Genomic DNA, 23,725 nt, shown 5'->3' on the forward strand with positions numbered 1-23,725 from the left:
GGTGGGTGGTGTGCGTGTGTGACATTTATTTAATGACAGCGAAAGCACCGCACGCCCGGCAGCGTTCTGGAACAGTCGTTGCGGGTGCGCGGCGTTGCGCGGAGCGGAGCCGCGGGGGGAGATGTCGGCTGGCATCGGTCGCACCGCCCCGCGTCCCGGCGGGCTGCGGCGTGGGCTGCTCCGTGGTGAGTCATTCACCGCGGCGGCGCGGGGCTCCGCGGGGCGCGGAGGGGAGGCTTCCCGCCCCCCCGCCTCAGCCCCCCTGCGCGGGAAAGCGCTGCGCGGGGCGGGAGGTGTGCAGCCGCGCTGCCCCCAGCCCCACATCAGTCTTCCCTTCGCGCCTCAGTCCCGGGGTCGGTAACTTTTCCTCCCGTGCCCGCGTCGCTGCGCGGTGCGGGAGGGCGGCCGGCCCCGCCGTCTCCGCGCCCCTGCACGGGGCGGAGAGAGGAGGCGGGCGGAGGGGGATGCGCAGGGAGGAGGGCGGGCTCATCCTCTTCGCAGGACCCGAAAAGCTTCGGCCTCTCCCGGTTGGAACCGGCCGGCATCTGCCCAAGGCATGCGCCGTGCACGGCCGGTGCAGGGACGGGGTGGAGGCGAGGAGGAGGCTGGGCGGGGAGCCGGGATGTCCCGGCCCTAGCTTCCCGCCGCCGGCCCCTCCTCTCCCTCCCTCCCTCCTGTGAGGGGCACCCCCCGAGAGTTTCATAGGTGCGTCCCCCTGCCAGGTGACACCCGCGCAGCCACCCCCGGGGTGCTTCCCCTGCAAGCTTCACCTCTGCGTTCCCTTGGGACGTGCACCTTCTCTGCGAGCTTCAGCTGTGCCCCCCCCCCTGCCAGGAGGCACCCTTGCACCCACCTCCTTGTGAGTTAGAGCCCTGCATCACCCCGCGAGGTGCACCCCCCAGGAGCTTCACCCCTGCGTCCCCCGGGAGGTGCACCCACCGGTTGATGAGTGCAGCTGTGTCGCTGGCACCCTGCTGGGTTTGCTTCTCTAAGAGCTTGTGGAAGGTTGCATGTGGGTCCTCAGGAAGATGGACAGTCACTCAGTCTTTGCTTCAAGCTGAAGCTTCATCCCACTGGGGTGATTTCATTGTGGTTTCGTTGCTTCACTTTTCTGTTAAAAATTGTTCAGGAGTAAGAGACGAGACAGGGGGGAGGATTAGGTAAGGCCTTGGAAACCTTCCCACCCAGAGGAGTGGTGCCAGCACCCCACAGACCCGTGCTGCATTGGGTGCCCCTGGTGAGAAGCTGCTCTTCAGGCAGCTGTGGGACCTGCTGGTGGTCAGACCCTGCAGCGCTGCCAGGCTGCTCGGAGGGGCTGGCTCAAGCCCCTGGAGTTCCCATTTCTAACGAGCGTCTTCTGCAACTGCAGCCAGAGCAACCCCCAGCTCCCAAAGTCTGTGACTGAACCAGAGATCGAAATCGACAGCTATAAGAGACTGCACAGCACAGGTACAATGTTGGCCTTCCTGCTTGGTTGATGGGTTGGCAAAAAGAGCATTTCCTGAGAGTGGAGCCTCCCATGGGAAGGAGATTCCTCCACAGGGAAGGGCGAGACATACAGCATCCCCATGCCCCCTGTCACATCTTGCCTCAGCAAGGATCAGCTGGACTTCTGTACTCAGGAGATAACTGACAGCTTCAGATTCACCAACACAAAGGCAGAGAGGCTGTGGATGGGGGAAAAATAAATCAGGGCAGTGTTGGCCTTTGAATTCTGAAAGCTTCAGGCCAAAGACAGGTTGATGTTTCAAAAATGTAATTATAATAATGCTTCGTTTCCATATGCCTGGGTTAAGCAGGCATTTATTTTTGTTTGATCCTTTCTAGTCGTGTTGCTTATTTATGAAATAACTGTAGTAATAGAACCAACCCATTCCTTAAAAAAAATAAATATCCCACTGCAGTTACGTAAGAGCTGGGGAAGCTCCCAGTTCCACTCCTGGGCTGTGGCCCTGAGTGTTCGCAGATGAGTTATCTTTAGAAAGGCACTGGATGCTTGTTTAGTATTTATGCTGCTGTGTTTGAGCATCTTATGAGCAGTAATTTATGTCCCCTGTTCCCCCGGGGTGAGGAGGTACTGTCATCCTCAGCCACAGAGAGGGGACCGAGGCACAGGGGAGTGCAGTGATTTATGCATCATCATGCAGTAACTTGAAGAAGACACAGGCACCGGACCAGATTTCCTGAGTCCTTCCTCGCTGTCTGAATGCCAAACTTTGCCTGTCTTACTGCAGAGCCAAGATTTCTGCTCTCTCTGTAAATGGGGGGGAAGGGGAGGGTCTGAGGGTGCTGCTGGGATGGGAGGGAGCCGGCAGCCCTGACTGACCGCAGCAAATGTCAGTGAAAATCAAGGGCCTCACTGAAATCAACTGCAAAAGCCCGTCAGGTTCACAGACGGCAGATTTGAGCCCCTGGAATAAAAAGGATATTGTTAACAGCAGCTTTCTGGCAAGGCAACTGCTCTGCCAGGAGCTTTCAGTCTTTAAGAATGCAGTTGTCATCCCAAGTCACTGAGGATTTTGCTCTTGGGTTTACTTCTGCTCCTTCAGGACCTGATTGTAAATCTCCTACATGCCATGACCGACCACTGAACCTCATGGACAGAAGTAACTTAATTAAGATGGACAGTTCAGAGTTTGAATTTCATGCCAGTGCTCTCTGCAGCTCTCACTGCTCAGGGTAAAGAAGGAGCTTGCATAGATGTTCCATCTATGGGTATGGCTGGGAAAAAAAAAAACTGGTTGGGCAGATTGTGTGCCTCTGGGGCTGAGGAAGTTTCAGCATTTCAGTAAGAAACAGATTTTGCCTTCAGCAGGTCTGCTTTAGGCTGACTTTGCTATGGATTAGCACATCAAACCAGTAAACCTTGGAAATGTCGTTACTCATCTTTCCCAAAACTGCAGTTCCCATCTTGGGTTGGGGGGAGTGAATCCCCTTGATGTGTTGTAGGAAGCACCAGGCAGATGTACAACAGAATTTCTGCTGCGCCTGCTGGGAGTCTCACACTTTGCTCTTGGTCTGAAATTGTAGGTTTTCTGTCCAACCCTGGGCTTTGAATGACTTGAAACCTCATCTTCCAACTGGATTTTGCTGTAACTCTTGAAGCAATGAGATCTGTGTGACTCCAAATGAAGCAAACAATTTGGGAGGAGCGGTTACTCTTGCAGAGCATCTATACTTCAGGAGCAGGGAACTTCGAGGCAGGTCCCCTGCAAACCTCCTTGACCCACTGCTCAGTATCTGCTGGGCGAGGAGAGAGGTGCTGCTGGCACAGGCCCTTCTGCCAGAGCACCATGATACTGACCCTGTCTTGCTTCTGCAAAAGCTAGAAGCAGCCACAACCCATTGTTCATCAGGGGCTGTATCAATCAACCTCAGCAATTAACTGGTTGACAGCAAAAGCTGCCCCAGGTTATATTAATGCAGCAATTCCGGAACAGCTCTTCCCAGCAGGATGAGGCTGGCTGGCAGGGGTGGCTCCCACCCTGTCCTTTGCAATGTCGCCATCAGTGAGCAAGGAATTAAGCTATCCAGATTTAAAGCTCTTCTCAACTGCCTCCAGGTTCTCCTTAACCTGGACGTTGGTCGTTCCAACTGTTTTTTCCACACTTGACCAGAGATGCCTGGAGCTGGCTGAAGCTGACCCAGCACCTTTGGCTCTTTGGCTACAGCAGCCTCCCACCCTCTCGTTTTGCTGGGCTGGAAAAAAGTAAAAGCCTCTCTGTTGAGTGCAGATGTGCACATGAATGTGAGGCATTTGCCTAATAAATACCTTCCTAAAGGGAGATTAATTAGCATCCCAAGATTTGCTCTCACTGCGCTCCCTCTGACTGTAGCAGCTCTGCAGCAGCTTGTCTTCGGGGCACTTATTTCACACCGAGAGCGGGTTGCTGGCCCCTTTCCCGACGCACAGACCCCTGCGGCTGAGGATTTACAGCTCCTTAGCTCCGGAGCCACCTCTGGCAGCAGCACCCGCGCTGCCTGAGCGCCTGGCAGTCCCGGCACACGCGTCCCGCGTTCCCTGAGCGCCGGGGCTGTCGCGCCGGCGGTGCGGGCTCCCTCCTCTGCGCCTGCCTGGGTGCCACGAGTAATGAATCACTATCAAACCCGACGTGCCAAATTACTTCCAACTTGTAAAACTCGGTAAATCAGTAACCAGGGGTCAGAGGTGGCATCCGCTGACCGGCCTAGACCTCTGCCAGGTGGACCTCAGCGTCAGAGCTGGCTGCCCTCACTCCTGGCACTGTGAAGGGGGAAAACCATCCTCTTCAGAGGCATTGGAGCCTTCCAGCCCAACGGGGACCTCTAAAACAGATCAGATGAATCATGTGCTAACACACTGGTTGGGCTTGTCTATAAAGAGAGAGCAGGGTGACTAGCTCAGCTGTAGAAGTCTCCCTGGGGGACAGCTGAAGATGAAGCTCTTCCTACAACCTTTTTGGGTTGAAAGAATGTTGTGGGTTGTGAATACAATCCAAACATTTCCCGAAGAGCATACATAGGCGCAGCTGGCTTTATCCTCTTCTGAGTGATGGCTTTGGAGCTTGTATGTACATTTAATGTACAGTTAACATCTGTGACAGATGTTACATGAGAAACTTCACTTTAGTGACAGCAACATTAAACTCTGAGCTATCAGACCTATCCAGTGATTATTTGGAGATTTATCTAGAGCATCTCTGTGCAGCCGTGAGGAATACTTTCAAATGAGGAGAGGTTCTACAGAGATTTAAAACATCTTCATTTAAGGAGTAGTATTTCCTGACACTAAGTGTGGTGGCTTGGGGAGACAACATGCCTCTCTTCTTGTTAATATTATTGCTGCAAGCTGGCATAAAAAAAAATAAAATTGAATTTTTTGTCGGCTTTTACCTTTGTTTTAATTAGTTGTAGGAGACAGGGCTGCACATGTGGAGGAAGGCTCTGTGACACAGGGGGAGCCATGAAGGAGGGATCAGGACTACATATGGCCTGAGAAAAACTGAGGGCACAATAGCTCTTATGCACATGGGAATAACACCAGTGGTGTGAGCCAGGACACGCTCATTTCTAGGGATTTTGGTGCAGAACTTTGCATCTTCTTGGTAAATTAGCAACACATCCTGGGAAAAATACCTGTCTCCACAGCTAGTTCATTCTCTGGATGTAAATAACCCAAATTTTTGGCTACCTGCTTAGGTCAGCAGGGTAACGCTATTGCAAAATTTGCTGTATCATGAATGACTCTGTCAATGTGTATCCATCTTTGCTGAGGAGGAAGAGAAGAACAGAAGGTTAATGACTGTACTTTCAACCAACAGCTATTTTGCTGGCATTTTTAACAGCAATTCTTTAACGATTGCCAAAGTGTGGCTGTAGCCTTACGATCTTCTAAGCAGGCTGAGAGCACTTGGATGAGCAGCATGTTATTTACCCCTCTACATGACAGGCGCTGCAGCCTGACAGCAGGCAGGGGGTAAAGAAGTTTGAAAGGACCCAGGGGAGGCTACACGAGGAAAACAGGTAGAAAACTGCAGCAGAGAAGAGATGAGGATATCCTGTGAGGGAGGGTGAGGGAAATCGGATGTCAAATCAGCCACAGGTGGAAAAACCTCAAAACACGACTAACGAATGCCCCAGCCCAAGCTGAGCTCTGCCATAAGGCATAAAAATATTAAGAAAGGTTAATTCAGGGGTTTTGGCTACATTTGGGAGTTGGTTCTGCTGCTGAGCAAAGGGCAGTGGCATTTTTGGCTTGGCCTACAAGGCTGCCCCGTTATTACTTGCAAGGGCCAGTGAGCGCCCTGAACTCCTCCAGCAGCAATGTGTGTGTTGCCTTGGGGGAGGCAATATATATCATCCCCTGTATGGGTTGGGCTCACGTTAGAGCTGATTTTACACTGGTTTTTCCAGCACTTCATCTAGGCTGGCATTTTCCTTTCCTTGCATAATGCCTTTCAGCAAGGAGCTGAGGCAATTTTTCAGGTATTTCCAGTTTTCCTGCTCAAGGATGCCTCCAGGCCCCAATGCTGCAGGGTGCAGGTCCTGGGTCCCCTTCCCTCTGCACAGGGGTGAGGGGATGCCTGCTCTGGGTGCCACTGAGACGTGGGCTCTTCCTGGAGAAGGAGGCAGAGAAAGGCATCAGCATGACCCCCACTTCACTATCTGTGGGGCCTCAAGCTCTTAAAATCCCACTTCCCACAGATGTCTGACACTCATTTTCCTTCTCCGCTTCTCCTTTGCTGTTGAGCCCAGCAAACTACTCAGGACAGGCGTGGGCACACAGGGAGGTGTTGGGCACCATCAGCTGGGGTCTGCCAAGGGGATTTTGTGGAGTTGCGGGCTCAGATGCACTCACTCCGTGCAAAGAGTGCACTGGACTTATGATGGATAGTTTCACCCCCAAAGCTCACAACTGGGACAGGAGGACAGCCCTGCTGGAGCAGGATGTGGTCACACATCATTGTTTTTTCTGAATCAGATGAAGACCTGCCCGGAGAACAAGGAGTCTCCTTTTTCCTAGGGTAGGCAGAGCTGTGCAACCTGTGAAATGTAAAAGATCTAGTGGCATTTTCACAATGGTGAAGTTGCTTAATTTATTCTACTGCTCAAATTCACAAACTGCATAGTGTTACCCCATGGCATCCCAGCCCAGAACAATGAGCACAGCCTAGCACCCTATAAGAGGCCAGGGCAGGGAAGAAGCCTTCCTGCAGTTATGGCTGGATAAAGCTGGGCTGGAGCACAGCCAGTGTGAGCCACTCTGAGCCATTGCTGTGTCCCCACATCATCAGTGCCAGTGCTGAACCTCTGCTTCCATGTCAGACAGCTGCTGTGTTGTGCCTGTCTGTCAAGCTGAGAAAGAGGGTGAGAACTCTCCCAGAATGAAAACCACTGTGCAAACACACACGCCATTATCCTGTGGCTCACAAGTGTGTTTGAACTTGATTAAAAACTAAGTAAGGGCAACTGATGCAGCAGGGGCCAGGGAAGCAACAGTGTGGATACAGGTAAGAGCTGCAGGACCAGAGTTGCAGGAGCTGGATGACAGCAAAGCCTTTAGAAAGCAGGAACCCAAGGCCCTGGAAAAAATGAGCCTTACAAGTAAGAACCCCAGCATTTTGCTGTCCCTGAGCCCAGCCAGCTAGGGAAAGGAAGAAAGTTTGCACGTCCTGAAAATCAACAGTTGGGCTGGACTGAGGATGAATTAACTCCAAACTTCGGAGAGCTGCGAGCAGCTCCTTGGAAACACAGAGCAGGGATCTGCTGCCGGTGAGGTTTCAGCTGCAGAAGGTGCCTCCTGGGTGGAGAGGAGCCAGATTAGCCATCCTCTTCGTTTTCCTGTTTTGCGGTTGGATTTTGGCTCTGCCATGGAGCCAAAGCCCCGGAGCTGCCCTGGGATGCTCAGATGGCAGCAGAGCTGCTCTGTGGGCTCTGCGGCTGTCCCGGGGAGGTGGGTGCGCTGTCCTGCCGGTGCTCGGGGAGGGCGAGCGGGGTTTATCCTGCGCTGTGAAGCCCAGTACAGCGATAGCAAATGCACACAGACCTCCAGTGGCTCTCCCGAGTACTGCACTGCATGCTCACTGCCTCCCCAGGGATCGGGACCTCACCTCGGGCGCCTCTGCTCCCTGCTACTGCACCTGGGCGAGCAAGAGCTCACGTACTAAGTGAGCAAAAGCAAAGAGATACGGAAGAGATCCTCTCCTGCTGCCTGCTTCAGCGGCCAGCGCAGTGCCGAGCTGCCTTTCCTGGGCTCCACCTGACTTTTGCGGCCCAGAGCCTGCAGCTTGCACAGGAGGGTGCTGGTAGCCGTAGGTCCTGGGAAACAGGTCCTGTCGTGGGTCTGGGACCTGGCATGGGCTCAGCATGGCTGCTGACAGCCCCAGTGGGCAAGATGGAGCTGGACTGCAGGTGAGGCACATCGGGATTTCATTTCCCAAACTTGACCACATGTTTTCTTACAACGAGGCACCAACGCTCAGGAATGCTCAGTGAAAAACATACTGAAGGGCCAGAAAAGGTCTGGCTTAAGGACTAAGGACAAGCACTGCTTATAACCTACAGCCTGCAGGAAACAGTGCAGCACAGAAACTGCACTCCCTTCCTTCCCGCCCTGCCTCTTTCAGACACACAGAGACTTTCCTATACCATCCTCCCTCCTGGTGTTCTCATCCAGACAGACACAAGGCCTGAACTCGATATCCTCATGTGATCTCACCAAAACTCTTCTAACAACCAGCAATTCATACTCCCCAACTTCAAATACCTCCATAAGAAATGGTAGTGCTCCGTGTGCCAGTCTGCTGCTCCTGGGGGGAAGAAACCATTAGTAAAATAAACCCCTGTTTTTTGGTGATCATTTCCCAGGTTCAGCAATGATCAGGAAAATGATGTGGATTTTTTCTCTCAGGACTGCTTTCCATCACATGGGAAAGCTGTTTTTCCTTAGCATAGTTTATCAGTCCCAGTCTCCTGTATTGCATGGTTTCTTCTGACAGCCCCAGTGTCCATTATCTTGCTCTCTGCAAGAGGCAGAGTCAGCTCAAAACTCAGGACAAACATTTTAGAGCCAACCACCCAAAGAAGTACCTTGTGTGGCTTTGACAAACAGGTTTTATAAGGGAAAAACCAAGAGCAGCACTGATTGAAAAAGGGGAAGATCAGAGGATTTGAGTTCAAGGCTTAGCATCTCATTTCAGCATGTCTGAGTAAGGATTGAAGCCTGGTAAGAAAAACCTCCTTCCTGCTGTCCCCCATCCACCTGCTGGTGCTTCCCAGGGGAATTTCTACCAACTGCTTCAAAATTCAATTTCTGTGCTAGCAGCAGCACGTTGGGCCTGGCAGAAATTGCTTTGTCAGATGACCAGCTGCTTGTTGCTGTAAAACCCACTGGTCTGTGGAGCAGGGATGATGCCATTAGTTGTGGGGCTCCAAGAAGCCCCAGGCTTTTGGGCCAGCATTCATCCCATCCCACATCTGCCCTGTTCCTGCTGGATCCTCTCAGCATATGCTAGGGTGCCTAACCTAGCAGGAGAGGTTTCTGGGGACCACAGGCTCCCTTGCTGATGCTCTTCTGCTGCTTCCTGACTACCCTGTGCTATTTCCAGCACATCTCCAGAAAATAGCTCACTCCCCCTGACATAACTGGCTCTCCACAGCAGGGAGCGAACTCAGCAATTTACCAAAGGGATTCTGATTCTTATTTTAGACGTCTATTTTGGCCTCCTTTTTCTTTTTAAATTTGTTAAGTTAATCCCTTTTACAGCTCTGGGAGCGAGGTGCTGCCACTGCAGCATCTCAGTGCCTGCAGAAGAATTATTGGCTTCACAGCCCCCCATCCTGCAAGCTGCTTTCCTCACTTGCCCCCGTGTGCCTCCTTTAATTTGGACAATAAAAGATGCTGAGTTAAGCAGCTGTTGTTTCGTTGGTTTTGTTGGGTTTGGGTTGTTGTTTTTTTTCACCTGCAAACATCACCATCTCTTAAAGAACAGCCGAGAAGAAATGCAAATCTGGGTTTTTGGCATGCCTGGTGGCAGCAGTGATGTTGTTGGGCCTGGGACTGAAGACTGCAGAGTCCAAACACAAATCAAAACTGTGGGTTATATCCATTACCTTGCAATCTGCTCCGTCTCCACATCCCTCGTTACAAATGGCCCTTCCCAAGATCACATTTTGCTGTGAGATCTGCCTTGTCTCTGCCATGTGTGGAAACCTGGTCACCAGAAAATCTGTGTGTAACATCTGTGGGGCATCTCAGTTTCAGTGGACGGGAAGAGAGTGATACACTGTGGTCATGCGAGTCTCTTTTCAGTTGCTTCAGCACATCAACACGCAGCTACAACCAACCCAGGCTTCATCTGTTATTCCTGCAATGCCAACTATGTCTCATCTTGACTCATTTTCTATTAGATCCAGCTGTTCTGGCTGATACGCTATTGACCTTTTCAGCTGGTTCAGCACTTGGCTACCAGGAGGTCATCGGATGTGACTTTGACACAGGCTCAATGCTGACATCTATTTTACCGGGGTGAGGAAGGATTTCATCCACCTGTTCCAAGCCCGAGCACCTTGGAAGATCAGCTGGCCCTCGCTCACCAACACGAGGTCACCGCCATGTCTGCAGACTTCAGGCAGTGTCAATAAATCAGTCTGGCCCTCAAGTTTCAGTAAACTTAACTCATCTGGAAAGTGCAGCTCAGCGGCTCATGCTCTGGCTCTTGGAAACCACAGTTTTGTATCACAGCAGGACCAGGTCATGACTTCAGCTTTGTAAGGCAGGAGAAGATGCCATAGTGATGCACGTGCTAAAAATACCTACTAAATATCATGTAGCAGCTCTGCTTGGGAAAGGGGAGAGGACAGAACAGCAGGGTGAGGGACTGATCAAGACACATAACTGCAATATGGGAGATGGGAAGTAAGCAGAGCATAAAATGTTGGGATGCCACATTTTGTAGAATGCTTTTTCTAGTGGGCAATGATTTCTCAAAGTAGCTTTATCTTTTATTTTTGTCCATCTATTTGCCCATGTTCAGCCCTTAAAATGGAATCTCTGATTGAGATGGGGCCAGAAGTTATCCAGATTTCCATCACCAAGTAAGGAACAAGTATTCCCAAACTATTTCCAGTCAAAGTTAGTCTCTTCTGACATTAAAAAACTTAGGAGATGGAGATTCTGCAGCTTTTTTCAGTAACTTAATCTCCTGGTGTTTAAATCTCCTTTTAGTTACTCCTTGTGTCTAACATGAGTAATTTTTGCTGGATATTACTCCATTTACCTCTTGTCCCCTTGCCAAGAGCTAAGGGACAACAACTGATCACCTCCTGCTTCACAGCAACCTTTTATGTGTTGCTAGACTATTTTCTTGCGGCTTTTTAACCTCCTTATGCAGACTAAACAAGGCTGATTCCTTCAACTTTACCCACAAACTTTTTTTTTTTTTTTCAGCCATTTGGACTTAATTTAGAGCATAAGGCTTGGCTGGTGTGCCTAGGTTAAGACTGAGAGCAAAAAAAACCCCAGAGCTCTCCTCATCATTTCAGTCGTGCTGGAAAAAATGTCAAAGCAGATGCATCTACATACATTGTATGGCCTTTGTTGGTGCTGCTTGTGGTTGAAGCATCACAGGGAAGATAAGCCAGTCCCTTCTGCGTAAGTTTTCTAGATAAGGGTCAGCTGAAACCAGATGAACCTCTGTTCATCTCTTTGTTGCAACCATGGTGGTTCCAGTGCATTTCTGCCTTGGTTCCTAGTGCCACTGCCACTGCCTGACTTCTCCAGGAGTCTTGCCGGGGGGCAGACACAACCTGTGCCTGTGGCACTGAGCTTTCTTGTGCTTTTGGCTGCTTCTTATGGACAGGGTAGGAATTGGAGCAGAAACTCTCCTGCAAGGCTGTTGCTTTGTCTTTGTTCAGTTCAAAAGCCCCTGCAATGCTCCTGCAGCAAGGCAGCCCAGGCTGGTGGTGCATCTCACTGTGGGGACACCCATCCCATGCTTTGTGCACCCTCACCCAGATCCTTCTGTGCTACACCAGATCTCTGAGAAATGCCATGAGCTTTTAACAGTCTTGTCTGGATACCCTCCTCCTGCAGGAACAAAGTTATCTATCTGTAGGGAGAAGATTAAAATCTTCATGGAATCATAGAACCATTTTGGTTGGAAAACATCTTTAAGATAATCAAGTCCAACATCTCCCCTCTGGTTTTCCCCACAGGATTCCTTTCCTCTCTCTAAGTGGGAGTTTCTGTGACTGGTGTGCCATCACAGGAGTCCACCTGTGCCAGATGTCCTGCACCTTCTGGGAAAGGGAGGACTAGAGAAGGAAAAGCAAGACAGCTTTTCCAAACACCCAGACAGCACATTGCTATCATGGTAAGGTTTGGTTTCCTTATGCTTGGGTCTGCACTGAAGCCTCCTTGGGTTCCCAGTGCTGAGGAAAAGTTTTTCAAAATTCTTCTTTCAAACTTCTTGCTTTTTATAATCCCCTGCTTGTCTCAGAGACCCCGAAGAGGGGTCCATGTCCTGCACAGGGGCCTCCCTTGGTGACTTGTGGAAGGTGTATGGTTGTTTGTAGGCTGGAGGGACACACGGGGAACAGCACGTTGAGCTGGTTTTCCTATCTCAGTGGGACTGATTGTGGGGAACAGCTGGTCTGGCCAGGACAGAAGTGTGATAGCAAGATGCCAGATGAGTAAGACTAAACAGAGCAGTCCTGACTTGCTGCTCCCTTCAAACAGATCAAATAAAAAATGACCTCAAGCAACTCACTGAGGTGAGAGGCAAATGAGAGACAGTGCCTTCATTTTAAAATGGCATCTGGCCCCACAGGAAAGGACCTGCTCAAAGGACCCAGCACCCTGGCTCTTCTGTGCCCAGCCCTGATGCTCAGCGAATCCCAGGATTTTTGACTCTACCACTAATAATGGTTGGGTTTTCTACCAGAGTCAATTCCTATTGTAAATCCCTGATGTAAATCCTTGTAAAAACTGTGCTGGGCAGAAGTCCAGCAGCTTCCTGCAGGGACGTCTGCCTCCTGACCCTGGGGGATGGACAGCAGGAGACACTCTGGGGCTTCTCACCCCAAAGCACTTTGCAAAAATCCACCTATCCTCCTGAGTCAGCCTTGGCTTGCTGTGTGGCAGACAGCAAACCCTCAGCCACCAAAACATCCTGCCAGAGCTTCAGGGCTTGGTGATAAGTGCTGGGGCCCTCCAAGAACTTTGGGCTTATAGAGATTTTATACTGTCTGGTGCTTAAGGTTAGGTTGGGTCTAGTTGGTGGAACCCACTGTTCTCCAGACTGGGGAGAAGCTCTGTAGGAAAGGCTATGAACACAGTCATAATCTCACTCCCCCAGTAATATTCAGATAGAGAAGAGTCTTCTCTTTAAGCAGATGAGGACAGTGTTGTGTTCTTGCCTCAACAGAAGGGGATGATGCCATTTCACAGCCTGCCTGGTGTCCAGCTGCTCTGTATGGGCAGGAATATACTCCAGGATCCATGTCAAAGCCACCAGCCCCGTACAGATGGTCCAGCACCCACAGAGGACCCCAAATGGTGCTCCATGACTCTGCATGGGCAACTGAATGGAGCCTGTGCTGGCTCTGCTTTGCTAAACCAAAAGCAGACCCAGAGCTTGGTGCAGGTAGGCAATGCCCAGTGGGGACACCTGTGTCCAGACTGTCATTGCTGGGGACTCGAGCAGCTACAGTTGCTTTGACTTGTTGACTGTTAATACCACTGTTTGGGTTAAACAGCCAGTTCCACAACTGGGCTTGGGGTAGCCCTTGTTTTAAGTGTACACACTGCAGCCTTCCCTGCAAAACAATGTCTGGCCCCAAAGTGCACCTGGCAAGAGCTGGGCAAAGCGTGGGTTTCTTTCCCTGTGAAATTTCTGAGGGTATCAAAGAAAAAAAATAATAAATCTGTCAAAAGCTGCAATGAAAAACCACAATCACAGAAGCCTTTGTCAAGCTGTAAACCTGAAAGAAAGATTCCAGTGAGCACAAATGAAATATTTCACTTCCACTTCAAGCACACAGAGATTGCCCGTCACCCTGCTCTGGTTGCAAAACAGTATGTGTTCAGCCATGTCAAAACATGGCTCAAAACAAAACTTTTCTGAGTTGCAAAATTACTTGAAGCCAACTTTTCCCAGCAGAACACATTGTTTTTAGCTCATCTGATAAATTTTTAATTTTCCCACGAATCTCGTTAGCCCAGCAGCAATCCAATAAACTCCAAGCTGTAGCTGGTCTCTGCCATTTCTACAAGCACTGGAGGAACAAATGTGGCATGTGGAGTGATTTATGCAAGTTCACTTGTGTTTCCCAGTTGTGGCTGCAGTTCCCCTGCAGCTCTGATGCTCTCCAGGAATCTTCTTGCTTCTCTCCCTACTGCTGTGCTCCCAAAGGGGCTGTCTGGGTCTCCTGTCTGTGCTGCTGTCTCCCAGCCCACCCACACAGTAGCAACCTGTCACTGTGATAAGCATGGAAAATGGAGAGCCAGGAGTGGAGATGAGACATGTGTGTGTGTCAGTCCACCTGTCTGCCTGGCAGCGTTGGGCCAACACCTCCACCAGCCTGCTCTGACTGTGGCTGCAAAGGGGAAGAAATCAGAGGAGGACACCAAGGCTGGGGAAGCAGTGGCACAGAGGAGTTTGGAGCTTGTGGCACTTGCAAGTTTATTATTAGGCACTAGAATAGGTTGCCCAGGGAGGTTGTGGATGCCCCCTCTGTGGAGGCATTCAAGGTCAGGTTGGAAGAAGCTTTGTGCAGCCTGGTCTAGTGGGAGGTGTCCCTGCTCATAGCAGGGAGGTTGGAACTTGATGATCTTTAAGGTTCCTTCCAACCTCAACCATTCTATGATTCTGTGATTCTATTTCTGAAATATATATTTGGAGGAAGGATTTCACCTCGGTGCATGAGGAAATATCTGATCAGGGAATGAGACAAAATCACTCATTTTGTTATTAGGCATCCCAAAGGATCATGAGTTTCTCATGAGCCTTGTGACACACAGAGCTTCTCCTGGGCCTGAGATGTGAAGTCAAGCATGAGATAAAATCGGTTCCTGGGATGAGATAGTATTTAGCATTATTGAACAGGGAACAGGGGGAGAAGGAGGGAGGCTGCACACTGCAGTCAGACTTCGCTTCCTGCCGAGCCCTATAGTCACAGAGAGAGTCCCAGATGAGGAGTCCCTTGGGGTGGATGGGCTTGGTGATCGAGCAGAGGCAGCTGGAGAGCAGCAATCACAACCATATCCCTAAAAAGGGAGACACAAAGATATTCCAGCTGCTCCTTCAATCTCTAGTCACCTTTGGGGGTGTATTCAACTGCTCAAGTTATGCTGATTTGCAGGGAGTCCCTTAAGAAAAAAGACAAGTGGAGCTGGGATCCCAGCAGCACTTTGAAGTTCCTCCCGGATGCTAAACTCCTTAGGGATAACAAATTCCCTGGACTATTTGCATGTGCTGCATCTGTAAAATGCGTAACACAGCAGAGCCTGCTTCTCCCCTGGGCTTTCTCCCACTGCAGCAGGAACATGTAGCTCTTGTGTGGCCTTGTGGGACCTGGCATTTCTGTGGGCTTCTCTCCAACCCGTCAGTAGCTGTTGGCTCTTCCTCACAGCTTCCAGCCTGTATGCATTTCTTTCCAAGGTTCAGTGGGCAGGGGTGTCCACAAAGCTCCCTGTCACACTGTGTGCTGGCTGGGGGCTCAGGGGGTGGCCTCAAGGGTTAATAGCCACTGCCAGCTGTGGCTCCTGAGCAGGGACAGAGAGGGCCTGGGCACCTTGCCAGGAGGTTATGCTGTTTGAGCACTGCTGGCAAAGACTTCCAACCCTCGGCTGATTTTGGATGTTCTGCTTGCGACATGGAGAGCTGCATTCCCATCTAGGAGAGAGCTACTCCCTGGGACTAACAAAGGAAGAGACTGTTCATTAACGTAACATCAAGAAGAGTGGCCTTTAATTTCAGCACATCTATCTTTCTGAAAGCCCTGGTTGAGGTGGTTTCCCTCATATGACACTTTTCTTCTAAGAAGCCCAAGAGTGCTGCAGAAGAGGCCACTGCAAAACCCAGGGGATGCAACGTGGGGCAACTGCTCCCTTTCCAGGAGTTTGAGAGAATAAAACATAGTATTAAAATCAGAGAGAAAATATTGGGCAAACTAATGCTTACTTTCAATGCTCTGAGCAGGACAAAAGATTACTCCATGCTGACAAAGATAGTATGGCTTGTTATCTACAATAAAAATAGCTGTATCTGTATCTATAACAGACACAACCTTTCCTTTAAGCTAGTTAAAAGGGAGTTTTAGCTGGGTTGCACTTGGGACCCAACATGTCATGAGCAGAGCATCCTGCCAGGCTGCGAGGCCCATGTAATGAAACAGGAGCGTGCTTGTATCCAACCAGAGATGCCATTTGGTTTAGTGCTTCCTGATTTAGAAGGTGCCAAGGAGCTCCTCAACATGAGGAGAAGCACCCATGCCCAGTTCGGTACTCCCCTGTGGAGACATTGTCTCTTCTACTGCTGTAGAAGACCAAACATGGAAACATATCTATCTGGGGAGGCTGGATTTCCCCGCGTCTGGCCAGGGTGGTGAAAGCAGCACCATCTTCCTGATGGGAGCGGAGACCTTTTATCAGTGAGGGGTTTCCCTAGAGGATGGTGCTGACAGATGGAACAGTGAGATAATGGAATAGGAAGCAGCATCAGATGACCAGATCACAGTCCCTCTGTCCTGAACGTGTGTCTAACCCACAGCTTGTACCTTTTAATGCACAGGGTCTGCAGCCTGTTAACATAAGATATATGTGGCCTGGTGACAACACTTGATGAGGCTGACACAGTGTCCTTTAGCCCGTGCCATGGTCTGTCACCCACTTTCTCCAGTGATGGTCATTGCAATGATCAAGGCTGCCGGATGCTATTTAGAAGTTTGGGGCAGTGATTGCTCCCTCTCTGTTGTCAGCTGTAAAGTTTTATTCCTGGCTGCCAGGCTCCCTGAGGAAAGTGATATCTGGTGGTGAGAATATCACCATCAATGCCATGTCCCTTCTAGGAATGCATCTGTTTCCTTGCTTTTTTTCTCCCTGTTAGGTAAATGTGTCACCAGCCTTACAGACTGGTCCTGCCATAGATCCCGTAAATGTGGTGTCAGCACCAGCTTTGGGGTTTTTACATCCTAATTCCCCCATGTCTGAAAGCACCATGAGCCGCCTGGTTTAGTGGGAGGTGTCCCTGCCCATGCAGGGGAATTGGAACTAGATGATCTTTAAGGTCCTTTCCAACCCAAACCAATCTATGATTCTAATGTTTTATGATTTTCTCTTTTCAGACAGAACACAAAGCATCCCTGCAGGATAGGGGTGAAGACTCCTTGCTGACCAAAACCTTTCCAGACCTACTCCTGCTGGCTTTAGAGATGGAGAGTGCTTTAGGCAGGCACTGAGAGAGCAGTGAGGATCCTCCTGTAAAGGGGCTGTCACTGCCAGGACACTGATTGAGGAGGAGTTTACATAGTCTACATCTATTTATGTTGCTTTTCTCCCACTGCTGTTTGCCAGATATTCCTCATCTTTTTCACAGGAATAATCCATTTGGTTTCTTCGTAGTTAGAGGTGTACAAAATTAAGGAATAATTTTAATTAGTTTCATTCTTTTGGTTTGGTTTGGGTTTTTTTCCCCAGCAAAATTTTTAGGATCTTTTATTTGCTGATACCTGCTATGCCTCCTCAGGTCTGACCAGCTGGGGTCAGTCAGTCAGTGAGTGAGAAAAAAAATAAATGAAAATGTGAACTTCAAATGTAGAGCCTGAGTTCTTGCGGTCAAAGGTACACTGATTGTATCAGAAGAAATTATTTCATCTATGAAGAAGTAGAAAGTAAATAAGGATATAGAGATACCCAAGAGTAGACAATGAAAGTTCTTATAACTACTCAAAGAAACTGTGGAAAATACAACTTTGGTGGAGAACTGGCTCCAAGTCATGTCAGGAAAAGAGAATCTCTGGGACAGCTGTATTCTGCCTTGCCCTGTTACTCCACCTGAACTGTGCCTGGAAACTGTAATTTTTGCCTCCGTTTCAGTGAGAAGTGTCATGTTCCAGCATGGTGAGATCAGATACTCTGGGAAGGGCAGAACATTGCTCAGCTGAGCCATCACAGCCATATGGCTTTGAAGATCAGCGATCAGAAGTCAGTCATCTCTGTGCTTGGTATGGGGGTAAGTATGTCAGTGCTGAAGGAAATAACTCTGCTGACCTCCTCCTCTGTGGGGAGGGGGGAGGAGGAGGGAGATTCTGCTGATTTCCCTCTCCTCCTGCTTTGATGGCCTCCACAGAGAACAATGGCTTAAAAGGTGGGCTAGGTAAGATACTGACATAGGATTGTGGTGAGCTAGGGTTGTATTAGGTGATACTTCAGCTGAGTAATGTGTGCATAGGTGGGGTTTTTTGAATTTTTCCTTTGCCTTTTTTACTTATTTTCTTAGTAATTTTCACAGACACTTGCAGTGTGGGAATGCTGCATCACTGACAACATGGGAGTTCCTTGCCAAACATTTTTATTCTTCTTTAAGAAAAGAAAAAGCTGTTCCAGCACTGACTGGGTGACTGTCTCACCTGTTATGGCAAGGTCCTTTGCTGTGGATCCCCATGAGGACTCAAGAGCATCAGTGCCCTGAGGGCTTTGTTCTTTACAAGTGTTGCATACACTCGTGTGCTGCTAAAATCAAATCTCTCCGTGTTTCCAGCTGTGTTCCAGCTCTCCTGCAGAGGCACAGTAAGTGCCAGTTGGTGCAGTGTGTATCCTTTTCAGATGAAGGCTGTAGATCAAAAAGCCTTTGAAAAAATTCTGCTCTCCCTGTGGACAGCAGGAGAATGCCAGCATTCCCTTGGTGACCCTCTCCCAGAGAGAGGTAGAGTATGTTTGTGTGCTGTTACTCACTGAGTAAACTGAGGAACTCTGGATCCCAGAAGTGTATTCCTGCAGTAGAACTAACTGGATGGATTCCAGACCCTGAAGTCTGGTTCCAAGTATTTTGACTTCCAGCTGCTCTCTGTTTACAAGCCCTAGAAATATTTGTTTCTGTTTAGATGCAGGTAGATGCCATTCACAGTACCAGGAGGTATGAAAGTGCCTGATGTACTAGTCTTGTGTGAAGACTGGTGAGTGAAGCTGCAGTTTCTGAACAAGTCAAAATTCTCCAGTATAAACTCTGTGAAGCACTTTTCCAGGAACTTGACTGGCTTCCTTTTCTTCCCCTCTCCTCCCCACAGCTCCTTGTCTCAGACCCTGATGCCACTGGAGATGAGTGATGGCAATGTTAAAGGTGAAAAGCCCATGGACACTCCAAAAGAACTGTGGATGACAGTGGGTCACCTGTACCACAGTGCTTCCCAGCAGGTTGGCAGCGTTTGAATGGTGCTCTTTATCATCTCTAGAGGTGCTCTTTAGGGTCTCTAGATGTGTGCTATAGGTTCTCTACAGGTGCTGTATGGGGTCTCTTTAAAAGTCTTGAGTTTCGTCATATAGTTTTGCTTACATTTGCAGGCAAAATGTCTCTTCCAGCCTTGGTGAGTCTGTGATTCTGTGAAAACAAACTCAAAGCTGAAGTGACAACTGAGATAGTGTGGTCCTCCATTTTAATGGCTTCAAACATGGCCTCAACCTTACCAGAACCAGAGTTTGGACCAAGAGATACTATTATTAAATCTCAGCTTATATAAATGGAGGATTCCTACCCACACATCCAGAGCTTCAGGTAATGATCACTCCTGAGAAGAACTTATTTTTGTGGGGAGTAAGTTAGGTAGCATAAGCTATCAAAATAACTCGTGTTCCTTAGTTCATCTGCTAGCCCTGCAACTAGGAAATTTTGTAGAAAAGTATGATCCATGTATTTCAGAACAGCTTTGTTTCCTTGTTTGGGCATTAGCAGAGAATAATTTAGTCCATATCTTTGTCAAGGCTCGCCTCATGGTTTCTTTTGTGAAAATGGCCTTTTTAATATCATTTTTTCCTGTGCTTATTTCAAACTGCTTCTGGAAGTGCACCGATTCTGTGCACCTCTGGCCTTCTCTCACTGCTTCTGTTCATTACCTATCCAGGCAGTTGTTCCAACAAGCTTATCAGAGCTTGCATGAAATAAGGAATAAGGACCAAAACTTTACTGTGGTTGAAATCCTTTTGTGTGTGTTATTCTATGAATTTCCCATTTCAAACTGCTACTGAACAGCTCTAGTTTCTTTATTTGAATTAATTTCTTTGCAGATTTTTTTGTTGGGACATACAGTGTGAACGGTCAGTCCCCCAGAGAAAGTGCCCAGCCTTGGCTGAGGTGTGAATTTGAGTTTTCAGTTATAAATTTAGTAAGTATAAAACATCTCTGCTGTCCACAGAGAGTCTCTTCCAAAAGAACTCTGCCCAAGCTGACAGAGATGTATGAACGCGTGTTCCAGAAACCACCAGCCTGTCACTCGGACTTTTCTCACCTGGCTCGTCTTGTGACTGGAAATGCCATTGTGCTGGTGTTGGGCGTGGAGGAGCAAGGGGATACTTCCAAATGGGAGTTATCAGAGAACTGATTGAAGCTGGCATCCCTGTTGATATGATCAGAGGAACATCTGTTGGTGCTTTCATGAGTGCCTTGTATGCCAAAGAGCAAAGCTACAATCAGGTGAGGATCAACCCCAGGCCATGGTCCATGGTTATGAATTCAGTGTTTAAGACTATTCTAGACTTGACATATTGAATAACCTCTGTGTTATCTGAAGCAGCTTTTTTAACAACAACAACATCTTCAAAGATAAGCAGAGGATATGTGGATTCCTTATTTCACCATCACACCCAACATCACTGCCTCAGCAATTATGACCACACAGATGGCTCTCTGTGGAGGCATGCCTGTGCCAGCATATCCCTCTCCGGGCATACTCCTCCTCTCTGTGACCCAAAGGATGGGTGTCTCCTGATGGATGGAGGTTGTATCAGCAATCTTCCTGCTGACATTACGAAGTCCATGGGTGCAAAGGTGGTGATTGTGATAGACGTGGGGAGCAGGAATGAGACAGACCTCACCAACTACAGTGACTGCTTGTCGGGCTGGTGGCTGCTCTGGAATAAGTGGAATCCACTGGCCAAGGAAGTCAAGGTGCTGAATATGGCTGACATCCAGACTTGGCCCACATATCTGCACTGCCTGTGGCAGCTGGAGATGATAAAGAACAGTGATTACTGTGAGAATATCCAGCTGTCCATTGACTGACACAAAACTCTGGAGCTCGGGAAGCTCAATGAAATCTGTGACATGGGATATCAGCACAAGAAAACAGTATTTAATATCTGGCGCAGGAGTGAAGTCCTTGACAAGATGCTAACAGACAGGCAAGACCTGCAAATCTAAAAGTGAGAATATGACCCATCCCACCACCTCTTTCTTGGACCTGGCAGAAATTGTGCCCAGGATTGAGCCCATGAAAGCACCCATTGCAGACAGTGAGTCAGACTACTAGACTGAATACGAGGAAGACATTCTGGACAACCAGTATGATTGTACTGATGTGTTTTTGTGAGAAGCAAGTTAGCATAAGCTATCAAAATAATTAATGTTCCTTATTTAATCTGCTATCCCTGCAAATAGGAAAGCAGTCCTAATGTGTGGGGCTGACTGCCTCAGAACTCCCCGGGTGGATCTTTATCAATATCCTCATTTGTCTGTAAGGGCACCTGGGCAGGTGGGGGAGGCTGGGAAGGGATTTGCCTGCTGCCCCGAGCAGGGACTCGTCTCCGTTCCCCCTTGTCTCTCCGGTCCCCTCCTTCTGCATGGCGACAAGAGGGCAGGGGCTCTCTACTTCCCGTGGAGCCTCCATCTTGAGGCTCCACCAATGTACCTCCCCTTCACATTCCCAGATCTTCCCACCTCCTCTTCCAGCTCAGCCAGCGGGCTGAGCAGATCATTGCCCTGGGGGCAGCAGAGGCAGGTGTTTTTCCGCTGCCCTCCAGGACGAGTGCCAGGCTCAGGCATTCCCAGCAGCCGGAGAGCGGGGCAGCTGCGTCTGGGAATGCCACCTCCGCCATATTCCCTCTGGCGATGGCTTGGTCCTCTTCGGGAAGGCGATGCCCACCCGCCCAGTCCTCCCCTTGACCCTGAGCGGGGACGGCGCCGTGCCCGCGCAACCCTCCGCACCTCGCCCCGGCTGCTGCCCCGCCGCTGTGCCAGTGCCCTGTGGGAAGGCTGCTGAGTGAGGCTGCGCAGTTTCTGAAGCAGCCGTTCTCGCATGTAAGCCCTGTGAAGCGTTTTTTTCCAGGAACTCGGCTGGCTGTCTTTTCCCCCCCCGCCTCCCTCTCTCAGAGCACGGTGCCACTGGATAGGAGTGATGGTGCTGTTGAAGCTGAAAAGCCCGTGGACATTCCAAAAGAGCTGTGGATGACGGTGGATCACCTGTTCCACAGTGCTTCCCAGCAGGTTGGCAGTGTTTGAATGGTGCTCTTTAGGGTCTCTGTAAGGTCTGTAGAGGAGCTCTTCAGGGTCTCTATAAGTGCTGTATGGGGTCTCTCTCTACAGGGGCTGCTGCTGCCAGGACAGCAGCAAAGGAGGAGCAAATCCCACCAGCTCTGACAGCAACCCCATGGGTTTAGCACTATGTCCTCCCTATTCCAGCATCACCTGCATGGGACTTTGTAAGACTCGGGCTTGGGGTGACTCTCTTCCTCCACAGTGGTTAAAAAGAGCCTCAGCTTTATATGAATAAACCTGCTTATTTTCAGCCCCCCAAAATAACGAGTGCTGCATATTTCACGACTGTGCTACAGGTTTCCCTCCTCGCTCAGGGGATGTGCAGTTCAAGATCAGGTCTTCACTGGGCTCAAGAGACACCAAAAAATCCACAGCATCACTGCTGATGATCTGAGTGGGAAAGCAGAAATCTTTTTGTGCTGAAGCCAGCAAATCCAGGCATAAAAAATGCCATGATGTCCACAGCAAGCCTCTTGCACAGAAAAAAATTTCCTCAGTTCCCTATTTTGCACTGACAGTGTCCACTCGTTACAGCTGCAAAAGCCCGCAGGAGCAGAGGGATGTGCCCTCCAGACCCTTGGTGCCGGGGTCACGCAGCAGCTGATACTGCTGCCACAACCAAGGATCCCCCGTGGCTTCCTGGGAGCCTCCGTCTGACTGCTCCGATGCTGTAGGACAGATGTTCCCGTGAACAGTGGATATGTCAGATTTCTGGACATCTGCTAACTCAGTAAGGGCAGCTGCCCCAGCTGAGCTGCCTGACATCCGTAAATTATGGACAAATGTGGTACAATCTACAAATACCACTATGGCAGAGACAGAGAGCATGTCCCCAGAAACCCAGAGAGCTTGTTGGTAATGTTTCATGAACATGCAGCAAGTGCTTTCTGTCATTGGCTTACAAATCCACCTCAGCTTAACAGACCCACTGCAGAAAATGAGAGCTTTTCCTTTAGCTTATGTATGCAGCTGGGATGTGAGCTGCAGGCATTCACAGGCTTAGTGCAAACGTTGGCATCAAGGCTTAAGCATGGTTGAGAAGGGCAGAAGGCAGAGAGGGTGGGGAAGGAAACCAAGGATAAGGAAGAAGAGGAGTTTGCTTTTAAAAGCAGATTAGAAGGCCAGAAAAAGAAAATAAAGAAACAAGAAAAAAATATTGATGGAAGAGGAAAGAGCATGGAATGAAAGAGGGAAAATGGGAAAAGCAGGGGATGCATTTATTGTGCAGCGGGTGCTTGCCCACACCAGCTTAACATTCAGGCTGTTCCTTAGTCCTCATACAGAGAGCTGACAGCCCTCAACTACAAACCACATATGTGCACATAAAACCCACAGCAAACTGAATTGCCCTGAGAAGAAACGTAGGAGATTAAATTACAAGCTAATTGGGTTGAGATGCTTTCAGAGGAATGAAAGTTTCATCAGGAGGCAATTTCTCCAGAGATGATGGCCCTGACAAACCCTCCCCTTCTCCTTCTCCATGAACCAACCTTATCCTTGCTCTGCCAAAAAGGCTGTGCTCTTTATTTCAGCCAGGTGGAGGTTTCCATCACTGGGCAGTCCTCCAAAGGACTGTGGGATCTACTTCTGACCATGCCTTAAAAATGGCATTTGTCTGCTGCATATGACATGGGAGTACTATGCCTGGGCTTCTCCGGACCCTCAACTTCATAATACAAACATGTTCAGGGACCCCCTGCAACTTCTACAGGGGGAGTCTG

At 49.4% G+C, this 23,725-nt stretch overlaps 1 long non-coding RNA gene across 1 annotated transcript; it reads left to right on the forward strand.

Annotated features, from left to right (window-relative positions):
* The first annotated feature begins 120 nt into the window (after nucleotides 1–120).
* On the forward strand, nucleotides 121–20,873 carry LOC127384243 (uncharacterized). Its single transcript, XR_007889389.1, has 7 exons — nucleotides 121–185; nucleotides 11,695–11,852; nucleotides 16,825–17,711; nucleotides 18,583–18,654; nucleotides 18,766–18,892; nucleotides 19,040–19,250; nucleotides 19,888–20,873. It is a non-coding gene; the product is annotated as an uncharacterized LOC127384243 (long non-coding RNA).
* The last annotated feature ends 2,852 nt before the right edge of the window (nucleotides 20,874–23,725 follow it).

Source organism: Apus apus, chromosome 4 (genome assembly GCF_020740795.1).
Source record: "Apus apus isolate bApuApu2 chromosome 4, bApuApu2.pri.cur, whole genome shotgun sequence".
In the NCBI taxonomy this organism is placed as follows: Eukaryota; Metazoa; Chordata; class Aves; order Apodiformes; family Apodidae; genus Apus; species Apus apus.